This window comes from Marmota flaviventris, chromosome 9, assembly GCF_047511675.1.
Source record: "Marmota flaviventris isolate mMarFla1 chromosome 9, mMarFla1.hap1, whole genome shotgun sequence".
Taxonomy (NCBI): domain Eukaryota; kingdom Metazoa; phylum Chordata; class Mammalia; order Rodentia; family Sciuridae; genus Marmota; species Marmota flaviventris.
Window position 1 is genome coordinate 99,534,093 of NC_092506.1, and position 12,209 is coordinate 99,546,301.

Consider the following 12,209-nt stretch of genomic DNA (forward strand, 5'->3'; position numbering starts at 1 on the left):
CACAAGTCTCTCTAGGTGGTAAAAAAAAAAACTAATGAAATGTTTACATCTATAAAATGTCTAATTTCCATAGTTTATAGACTTTTTTTCAACAAGGGAGAAATGGCTAACACTGCTCAATACACTTGTCTGATATCTTGGTTTTTACAGTAAAATAAGTAAATTAGGTTTGACTAGTATGGGATTACTCATAAACGTGTTTATTAAAGATATCTAGATTAATCTACAAAGTTAAAATTCTCTCTATTAAATATAACATCAAGTACTCTTAGCTCCTTAAATTCCATAGAGTAATATTATTGGTGATTTCATAGATTGAAAAAAAGGGGGGGGGGGTTAAAAATGCTGAGTGTCATCACTAAAAACAAGGTTACTAAAAATTTAAAGTCCCAACATGTGTAATTCTATATACTTGAACATTGTGTTTTCATGAAATGATAAACAAATATGATTCTAAATACAAAAGTTTATAGAAGATTTCTATATATAAAGGCCCCAAACTTTTAACTGTGTTTCAACTAGACTACTGTAAGTAACAAAAGTATTTCTTCTCATTAAAATGGAGTAATTTGTCTAAATTCAGAAATTTATAAGGATTGTATCATAATGTAAATAGAAAAAGGGGTTAACAGATGGGAAAGAAAAATAGAAGGTTCTAGGTATGAAAACTGTATTTAATAGAAGGAAAAAAAGTATTTCTAAGATATCCCATGCTCTTGGATAAGCAAAATTAATATTGTGAAAATGACCATACTACCCAAAGCAGTATAAAGATTCAATGTGACTCCAATTAAAATTCCAATGTCATTTCTTATAGAAATAGAAAAAGCAATCATGAAATTCATTTGGAAAAATAAGAGACTCAGAATAGCCAAAGCAATCCATAGCAAGAAGAGTAAATCAGGAGGCATCACAACACCAGACCTTAAACTGTACTACAAAGCTATAGCAACAAAAATGGCATGGTATTGGCACAAAAATAGGCATGTAGACCAGTGGTACAGAATAGAAGACACAGAGACAAACCCACATAAATACAGTTATCTCATACCAGACAAAGGCACCAAAAACATATATTGGAGAAAGGATAGCCTCTTCAACAGATCGTGCTGGGAGAACTGCAAATCCATATGCAGCAAAATGAAACTAAACCCCTACTTCTCACCATGCACAAAACTCATTTTAAAGTAGATCAAGAACCTAGGAATTAGACAGAGACCCTGAGCGTACTAGAGGAAAATGTGGGTCCAAATCTTCATCATATCGGATTAGTCCTTGACTTCTTTAGCAAGATTCCTAAAGCACAAGAAATGAAATCAAGAATTAAAAAATGGGATGGACTCAAACTCAAAAGCAGCTTCTTCTCAGAAAAAGAAACAATCAATGAGATAAACAGAGAGCCTACATTTTGAGAGCATATATCTTGCCCCACACCAGTCAGAGAGAGCACTAATCTCCAGGATATATATATATATATATATATATATATATATATATATATATATATATATATATATATATATCAAAACTTAACACCAAACAAACAAACAAAAAACCCAATCAATAAATGGGCTAAAGAAATATTTATAAAATAAATAACAAGAGAGTTTAAGTAAGTGATAAAAAATATCTGTGTAAGAAAAATAGAAATTTCAAAAAGATTGTATGTAACTAAATTAGAAATATATATATATAAGTTGTTCTCGAAATAGGAGTGAAGGAAGCACCGAAGTGAAACTTTAAAAGGAATCCTGCTTTCCCCAAGCTGCGGGCGATGCGACTTGGGCCCACGGGCGCCACTGCTGCCCGCCGGGCTTCACCCTTGGAGGCAGTCCGGAACTGATCCTTGGCCCCCCATCGAATCCCCGCCCTCCACTCCTCTGCTACTTGGATATGTTTTCTTGCAGACATGGATATTTTTTTCATATCGTGAAACTACGAGGAAAATAACTGCCGGGATTCTTTCTGCTCCCCCTGTTTCTCCCCACGGACATGCCTTCAGTTTGGGGGGCCAAGGCACCCCCTCCTAGGTGAATGAAGCCCCCCAGTCGCGAGGGAGCGAAATGAAGGGAATTTCTGCAGTGGAATGAAAGCTCTGCAGCTAGGTCCTCTCAACATCTCCCCCTCTCTGTTTAAACAACAAGCATGTGGCTTAGGGACCGTGCCTGCCTTAGGTTGTCCAATAGTACATATGGTCCTTACCGGTTATCGGATGAGCTGACCTCAAGGCATCAGCCTCCTGTCTTAGGTTGGTACCATTGCAATTGGATCTTACCCGTCACTGACTACTGGTCCAGTATACAGCCACACCTGTGGAGAGGTCTTTGTACCAGCGGCGGGGTGAGGTTCTTTGCCTCACCTCTGTTGGCCCCCAAATTTTAGCTGAACGATCATGACAAGCAGAAGGGAGGAAGATACACCAAGCCAATTGACAGCTCCTTTTGGAAAAATTGTACCACCGATGACACCATCAGCATAAATACCCCAACACTACCACAAGTCGCTGCCACAACAGATAGTTCACAATGCATACAGGTGCGTTCACAATGCATACAAGTGATACATAGTCCAGGCAAGTTCTGCAAGCAGTTCAGTGATGGCTATTTCAGAAGCTGTAGATTGGTTTTATCTTTGTCTTCACCGGCACTGGGATGAAGATAGGAATTCCGGCAATAATGGCTAAAGAAAAAATTATGTAACATTCCAGAAGGCACTAAAAGAAAACAATTTTCTTAACAATTTACATTGTCTTGAAGAGAATTATTAAATATAATGAAAAGGAAAGGTGAAAGTAAACAAACAGATCTGTTAACCTCCTTTTTTGTTCACATTTTAAAAAAATCCTCAACAGCTGTTTACCCAATTTAAATTAAGCCATTTAAATCACGTGAATAAAACAAAATTATTTGGATCCATTTTTTCATGAGCGCTCATCATATATGATATATGGACATACGTACATTCAAACATATAACACAAAACACAAGTGTGCACACATAATATAATACATACAACACATAACATAATAGTAAAGGCCTTATAACTTTTTACAGGTGAAATCTCCATTGCAATGTTTAAAAACTCTATAGTCAAAAAATAGAACTGATCAGCAAAACCCCCCCGCTGGTACAAAGACCTCTCCACAGGTGTGGCTGTATACTGGACCAGTAGTCAGTGACGGGTAAGATCCAATTGCAATGGTACCAACCTAAGACAGGAGGCTGACGCCTTGAGGTCAGATCATCCGATAACGGGTAAGGACCATATGTACTATTGGACAACCTAAGGCAGGCACAGTCCCTAAGCCACATGCTTGTTGTTTAAACAGAGAGGGGGAGATGTTGAGAGCCGCAGCTGAAGGGGCACCAGCAAACTTTCAGACTGCCAGCTGATGTGTATATATATATGGAACTATCAGTCAAAACTATTTAAGGTTTTTCCCTATGGTCAAATGTTAATGTACTGATGTAAAACAACAATAATCTATATGTTAAAAAGACAAGGATTTTTTAAAAAACATTAATTTACTCTTAACATTGTGTTTGTTAAGTTTTAGTTTTTAGAGCAAGTAATCTAGAAAAAATAAAGGTTTATACAACTATGGTTAAACAACAACTGTTATTTTGGAGTATCATACTATGTTACAGAGTCTATTTTTTTCTTTAAGAGTTAAACTTGGTTGATTTAACAACATCAATGTAATTGTGGTGATATTATTTTAAATATATTCATATCTTCCAGGTAAACAAGTCTTTAAGGTAAAGGGTTTTTTTTTTAATATACTTTTATTTGTTTTTTTTTTTTAATGTGGTGCTGCAGATCAAAACCAGTGCCCCACACAAGCTGGTGTTTTCCAAAATAAGTTGTCTAATAATTTTAGACTTATAAGGATGACAAATTTTATTGGGGATTTATTTATGTCATTTAATGTTCTATAACTAGACTTGTTATCAATAAGATTTATAAAGTTTTATGTTACCTTTTACACTGGGATAAAATTTTAACATATTTTTAAGGTCATAAGAGCCTAAACTGTTCAAAAGTTAATATTGTAAACACTAAAACAACTTGACGTTTTTCCACAAAAAAAGGTTAAATGCTCTCTCAGCCTTTCTTTAATTCATGTTTTAAATGTAACACCATATTGTATTTTGAATATAATTTTCATCTTTTTATTGATAATCTCTCTTTGATGAGATATTATCATCAAATATTCCTTTACTTCTTTAAAAAGGGCTTCCTTTAGTTCTTCAAGCATATTTGTAATGGCTGTCTTGAAATTTTTGTCTAATTTGGTCTGATATGTCTGCCTTCTTATTTTTATGTAAAATTTTTAACTTATATATGACAGCAGAATGATTACAATTCTTATTACATATATAGAGCACAATTTTTCATATCTCTGGTTGTATACATAGTATATTCACACCAATTTATGTCTTCATGCATGTATTTGGATAGTAATGATCATCACATTCTACCATCATTAATTACCCCATGTCTCCTCCCTTCCCTTCCAACCGCTCTTCCCTATCTAGAGTTTGTCTATTTCTCTCATGCTCCCACTCCCTATTCCACTATGAATCAGCCTCCTTATATCAAAGAAAATAGCTGGCATTTGGTTTTATGGGATTGTCTAACTATACTTAGCATTATCTTCTCTAACTCCATCTATTTACCTGCAAATTCCAAGATTTTATTCTCTTTTATTGCTGAGTAATATCCCATTGTGTATATATGCCACATTTTTTATCCATTCATCTACTGAAGGGCATCTAGGTTGGTTCCACAGTTTAGCCATTGTGAATTGTGCTGCTATAAACATTGATGTGGCTGTGTCCATGTAGTATGCTATTCTTAAATCCTTTGGATATAGACCAAGGAGAGGGAAAGCTGGGTCAAATGGAGATTCCATTCCCAATTTTCTAAGAAATCTTTTCCCCCACATCCTTGCCAATACTTATTGTTGTTTGTCTTCATAATAGCTGCTATTCTGACTGGAATAAGATGAAATCTTAGAGTGGTTTTGATTTGCATTTTTCTAATTGCTAGTAATGATCAACATTCTTTCATGTATTTGTTGATTGATTGTACATGATCTTCTGAGAAGTGTCTGTCTGTTCTGGTCCTTGGCCCATTTATTGATTGGGTTATTTATTTTTAGTGTTTAGCTTTTTGAGTTCTTTATATACCCTAGTTATTAATGCTCTATCTGATGTGTGAGGAGTAAAGATTTGCTCCCAAGATGTAGGCTCTCTATTCACCTCACATATGGTTTGTTTTGCTGAGAAGAAACATTTTTTTTTTTTTTGCTTTGGAGCATTTATTAGGGACAAAATTTGGGAAACTTATCTTCCCAAATACAGGGAAATGAAATTAGAAGAAATTGTGAAAAATCAAAGACATGAGGATGAAGATACCATAATAACCTACTTTCTGAAAAGATACTGAAATTTTAATAGGCAATTCACAAACTCCATTTATCCAACTCCATCACATTCCAGCACTAGGTAAGCTTCATCAGTGAGAAGAATTTATCATCTAGCTAAGTTCATATGCTGACTTCATTTACTACTTCATACTGTTCGTATGCTGACTTCATTTACTAAGCATGCCTACAGTAAGCCAGTCCCATGTTAGCACCAGGGACACAATAGTAAAGAGTTGCCTTGATCCTGCTGCAAGATTTCTCTCAGGCCTGTATTAAAACCGATCTCTGACTCTTGTACTTAAGAGAAGCAGAATTATTTATAAAGGCATCTGAAAAGAGAATTGACATTTTGCTTAAATAGAACTTGTTATGAAATTAGCTGGTAAACAAAAGACATTTCTCAGCAGCGAAAATGAATTTCACATATTCCAAATACTAAAATTCATGAGTAAGGACCATACATATGACTCTTAGAGTCCACATATTCCAATTTTGTATACAAGTCTAGAAATTGTGATGCAGGAGAATCCTGGCTCCTTTACAAAGAGAAATTTTGAGAACTTCCAAAGCTCAAGGGAGTCAGGCTGTGCAGTCCTGATTTGCCCTCCTTATCTTCTACTGGGCTTAATTACATGGTTTCCAAAGTATATTTAACTAACAACCCACAATTGATAAAATAGCAAACAGTGCTAGAGCATTGTGAAGTTAGAGGTTACCCTGAAGGATTTGCTCAGGAAGTATGTTGCATAATCTTTAGAGAAATCACCTTCAAACATGCTAAGGTTTTACTGCCCTGTAGAACATCAGCCAGTTTTTTATCTAAACTAGCAATGTTTCCTTGGGCTAACTGTATGTGTGTGTGTAAAGCACTTAAGGGAATCAATTATTTTACCTAATTGTCTGATTTCCAGTTCCCACACAAATGGTTTAAATAGTATTTGACACAGTCTAACAAATAAATTTGTTCAGAAATTTTACTCTTAAAGCTCTGTCTGATCCATACATCTGAGATGCCACCTGCCCTCAGTCTTTATTCTTTTCTGTTTTATTTTTATAATTCTTATTTTTTTACAATACATGACAGCAGTGGAAAGTGTTATAATTCTTATTACACATATAAGGCACAATTTTTCATATCTCTGTATATAAAGTATGTTCACACAAATTTATGCCTTTATACATGTACTTTGTTTTTTTTGCATTACAATTTTAATACACATATATATCACAATTTTTGTATCTTTGTTTGTATATAAAGTATGTTGACACCCAATTCAAGTCTTCATGCATGTACTTTGGATAATGATGTCCATCACATTCCACCATCCTTGCTAATCCCCTGCCCTCTCCCTTTCCCTCCCACCCCTCTTCCCTATCTAGAATTTATCTATTCTTCCCATGTTCTCCCTCCCTGACCTACTATAAGTCAACCTCCTTATATCAGAGAAAACATTCAGCATTTGTTTTTTTGGGAATGGCTGAATTCAACTTAGCATTATCTTCTCCAACGTCATCCATTTACCAGCAAATGCCATGATTTTATTCTCTTTTTGCTGAGTAAAACTCCATTGTGTACATATGCTGCATTTTTTTTTGTCCATTCATCCACTAAAGGGCATCTAGGTTGGCTCCACAATTTAGCTATTATGAACTGTGCTGCTATGCACATTGATGTGGCTGTGTCCCTGTAGTATGCTGTTTTTAAGTCATTTGGGTATAGTCCAAGGAGAGGAATAGCTGGGTCAAATGATGGTTCGATTCCCAGATTTCCAAGGAATCTCTGAAAGGCCAAGGCTCGTTGTCAGAGATTAAAATGCACACACACAGATAGCAGTGACAAAGATGAAGCACTTTATTGCAAGTTGGTGCTAGCTTATATAGAAAGTGAAAGTCAGTTATCTTAAACCAGGAAGCCCCCGGGGCCAATCATAGTAAAGGTCAGGTCATCACCTAAGGTGCATGCACATCTGCCCTGCATAATATTCATGGGGGCCACGAACTGTTCACGAGCTCGGAAGACTGGAGGGCCAATTAGAAGGTTTTCAAAACAACTTGTTATCCGCCCACTGGCAATTTGCCCGACACCATGTTACATTAAGGGCCCCTTATCTGAAAGGCCCAGGGAGTTCTAGCTGTCCACTGGCAATTTGCCCACTGCCATGTCTGAAAGGCCCGGGGAGTTCTTAGGGAAACTCCCAACAATCTCCATACTGCTTTTTAAAGTACATGTATGAAGACTTGAATTGGGTGTCAACATACTTTACATGCAAACAGAGATATGAAAAATTGTGGTATATATATGTAATAAGAAGTGTAATGCAAAACCAAACAAACAAATAAACAAAAAAGAAAGTACATGTATAAAGGCATGTATTGGAGTGAACATACTCTATATACAAAGATACGAAAAATTGTACTATATATGTATAATAAGAATTGTAATGCATTCCGCTGTCATGTATTTAAAAAAATAAAATCAATAAAACTAAAAAAAACCCAAACCAAACAATAACAACAACAAAAAAAACACAATGTAAGTGTTTATTTATCTCTCCTGTGACTATGTAGGCAGGTTCATTACATAGAGGTCATCTAGGAAGCCAGGTATTCTGAAAGCTCTGCCATCCTCTGCCTGTGATCTCAACCTGAGGTTCGGGTACTCTCATATGGGTCCATGGAGGGAATTTAGGAGGTTTGTGATCTCAAATGGGAAAAATAATTACATTTTTATTATCACCAGCCTCTACATGAAGTTTATTAATCTCAGTTATGAATGCTGACAACAAACCACAGGAGTTTTATAATACCTGTGGCATATGACACAACTATTAAAAATCTTAGAATATCATCCATGCATATCACAGCTTTGGAATTACTCTACATACAGGACTGTTGCTACATTTTGTATTTTTGTGTTAATAAAGAATTTTTAGGGGCTGTGGCTGTGGCTCAGTGGTACAGTGCTTGCCTAGCATGTGTGAGGCCCTGGGTTCAATCCTTAGCACCGCATATAAATAAATAAAATAAAGGTATTGTGTCCTAAAAATAAAACATTTTAAAAATAATTTTATATAAACATGTAACAAATGGAGTTAAACTGTTGATTATTATATCTCAATTAACTGGGTTTGTTATGACTCCATATGTTTTATTTTACACATTATAAAATGTTATTAGGAGAAGGTCAAAGGCTTCACAAGGTGACAAAGGGTGCCATATTACAAAGAAGTTTTAGGAACCCCCTGCTCCAGGATGTTGTCATTATGTTCATTGTCAACATGTGGCTGGTGCCATGCCTTGTTTGCAGCAGGCAGGAAGAGGAAGAACCTGGAGAAAATAAGTCAAGTGTTGCCTCTGTTTATAATTCCACTGCAGAGACAGCAATCCCAGGGCCATACCTGAACACCACGGCACCTGGGAAATGTTGTTTAACTGCATTGTCACATGTCCAGCTACAAGTTTCTATTATCAGCAAGAGAAGGGTCAATGTTTGCCATCTCTTCACATTTACTTGATAGTGTCTGAAGATGACAGCAGATGGGCAAAGGATGCAGAAAACTGTGTCTGAAAGAAGATGCCACTCACAAACACAGTTACAGGAAGAAGAAGAGGATTTGAAGAAGATGAAATATTCTTTTTTCTCCATTTAAATAATTTTTGTGCATTATATACATAATTGCAGCATTTGTTGTTACATATGTGCACATGCACAAAATAGAAAAATATGATTTGGTTATTCACATTTCCCAGAACCTCCCCCTTTCCCTTCCCTCCTTCCTCCCCTTGGTTCCCTTCCTACACCGTACTGATCTCCTTTCTATTTCTATGAGATTTTCCCCTTTTCCTCTTTTTCTTTCTAGCTTCCACATATGAGAGAAAACATAACCACTGACAGTTTTTATTATTTTACTTTTTCTCATTTGATCCTTTTAGATATACATGGCAGTAGAGTATATTTGGACATATGAGACATATATGGAGTTTAACTTATTCTAATCAGGATCCCATTCTTGTGGTTGTACATGATGTGGAGTTACACTGGTTGTGTATTTATATATGACCATAAGAAAGTTGTGTCTGATTAATTCTACTGTCTTTCCTATTCCCGTCTTTGTATACATTGACTTTTTGAGTTGGGCTTATTTTACTTCTAAAGTTCCATCCATTTCCCTGCAAATGATAAAATTTCTCTTTTCTTTATGGCTGAATAAAATTCCATTGTGTATATATACCACATATTCTTTACTCATTCATCCATTAATAGACCTGAAGGCTGGTTTCATAATTTGGCTATTGTAAATTGTGCTGCTATAAACCTGGGTGTGCATGTATGGCTATAGTATGTTGCATTTAATTCTTTAGGATAAACACAGAGGAGTGGTAGAGTTGAGTCATGGTGATTTCATTTCTAGTCTTTGAGGACCCTCTATACTGATTTCCATAGTGGTTGTACTGATTTACAATCTCACCAGCTGCATAAAATGTTTCTTTTCCCAAACATCCTCCCCAGCATGTATTATTATTTGTATCTTTATGGCTATCATTCAAACTGGAGTGAGATTAAAATTTCAGGGTAATTTTGATTTGCATTTTCCTAATCGCTAAAGATGTAGAACATTTTTTCATATGTTTGTTGGCCACTTCTATTTCTTCTTTTGAGAAGCATCTGTTTAGTTTATTTGCTCATTTGTTGAATGGGTTTTTTGGGTTTTGGTGGTTTTTACAGTTCTTCATATATTCTGGATATTAACCCACTGTCAGAGAAGTAGCTGGCAAACATTCTCTCCCATTCTATAGGTTCTCTGTTCATCCTCCTAATTGCCTCCTTTGCTGTACAGAAACTCTAATTTAATGCCATCCCATCTATTAATTTCCCATCTTGCTACCTTACTAAGAACATTGATTATTTTTTGTTGTTTTTGTTCTAATTAGTTATACATGAGGGTAGAATATATTTTGACATATTATACATATATGGAGTATAACTTATTCTTCTGGTTGTACATGATATATAATTATATTAGTTGTATAATCATATATGCATATAGGATAGTAATGTCTGATTTATTCTACTATCTTTCTAATTCCCATTTCCCCTTCCTTCCTATCATTCCCTTTTGTCTAATTCAATGTACTTCTATTGTTCCACACAGCTCCAACCTTGTTGTGAGTTAACATTCACATATTAGAGAAAACACTTGGCCTTTGCTTTGGGGGGATTGGTTTATTTTATTTAGCATGATAGTCTCCAGTTCCATTCATTTGCCAGCAAATGTCATAATTTTATTCTTCTTCATGGCTGAAAATATTCCACTGTGTAAACATACCATATTTTCTTTATGCATTTATCTGTAGAAGGGCACTGAGGTCATTTCCATAGTTTAGCCATTGTGAATTGAGCTGCTATAAACATTGATGGGGCTACATCACTGTAGTATGCTGATTTTATTGATTCTTAACAGCATATGATGAAAAGGTACATGGACCTGAAAAATTATAACAACAAAGGAGGGCTTACTTTAGAAGATATCATCTCCAAATGGGCAGTAAATATCCCAGAGAGTGGTGGGCATTTCCAGTTGGCAAAACGTGGTATGTTACTCACTGTTTCTCTCTTTGATAAAATGAAGACAATCTGTCTGATGGCCACTGACTATTCCTGTTATTGTCTGGGGGCTTTGCTCACCTTCCAGGACCATTAAGGTCTTTGTTAGGACAAAATGAGGTCTGGCCCAACAGCCATAGAGTGGACCCAGATCTGTGTGGCTCTATTGTCTAAAGCAGTGGTTGATAATAAATATATGAAAAAATGTTCAACGCTTTTAACAATTACAGAAATGCAAATCAAAACTACACTAAAACTTCATCTCACTCCAGTCAGAATGGCAGTTGTTAAGAATACAAATAATGAAAAATGCTGGAGAAGTTTTTGTGAGGAGGAAGGAGCACCTTTAAACTGTTGGTGGGATTGTAAATTAGTAAAACCTCTATGGAAATCAGTAAGGAACATCCTCAAAAGACTAGGAATGGAATCACCACATGACTCAGCTATGACACTGCTTGGCATTTATCCTAAAAAATTAAAGTCACATACTAAGCAATATATGCATACCTATGTTCATAGCAGCACAATTCATAATAACCAAATTATGGAAATAGCCTGGGTGTCCACCAACAGGTAAATGGGTAATGTATGGTACATATATACAATGCAATTTTATTCAGCCACAAAGAAGAATTAAATCATATCATTTGCAGGAAAATAATTGGGATTGGAGAGCATTATGCTAAATGAAATAAGCCAAACTCAGAAAGTCAAGGCACATATATTTTCTCTCATATGTGGAAGTTAGAAAGAAAAAGAAAGAGAGGTGGGTCTCATAAAAATTGAAGGAAGGCAGAGAGCAAAGATAAAAAGGACTAGGGGGAGGGAAGAGGGGAGGAACAGGAAATGTACTGAGGATTGGAATTGACCAAATTATATTGTTATATTACTTGCATGTACTAATATGTAGTAATGAATTCTATAATTATGTATAATTAAACTGCACTAATAAAAAGAACAGAAAATATTGGAAATGAGAAAATAAAAAGAAAAAATTTAAAAATATTCTACTTTGCCTTACAAGTCAATGTTCTTTGAAAATATGATTTTTCATGTTTTCATAGTTGTATAAATTTCAACATATGCTATACTTTAATGTATTCAGTCCTCCATTGTTGGAAATTTTGGACTATTTGCTATTATCTATGGTAAATACTCCATAAATTACAAGTT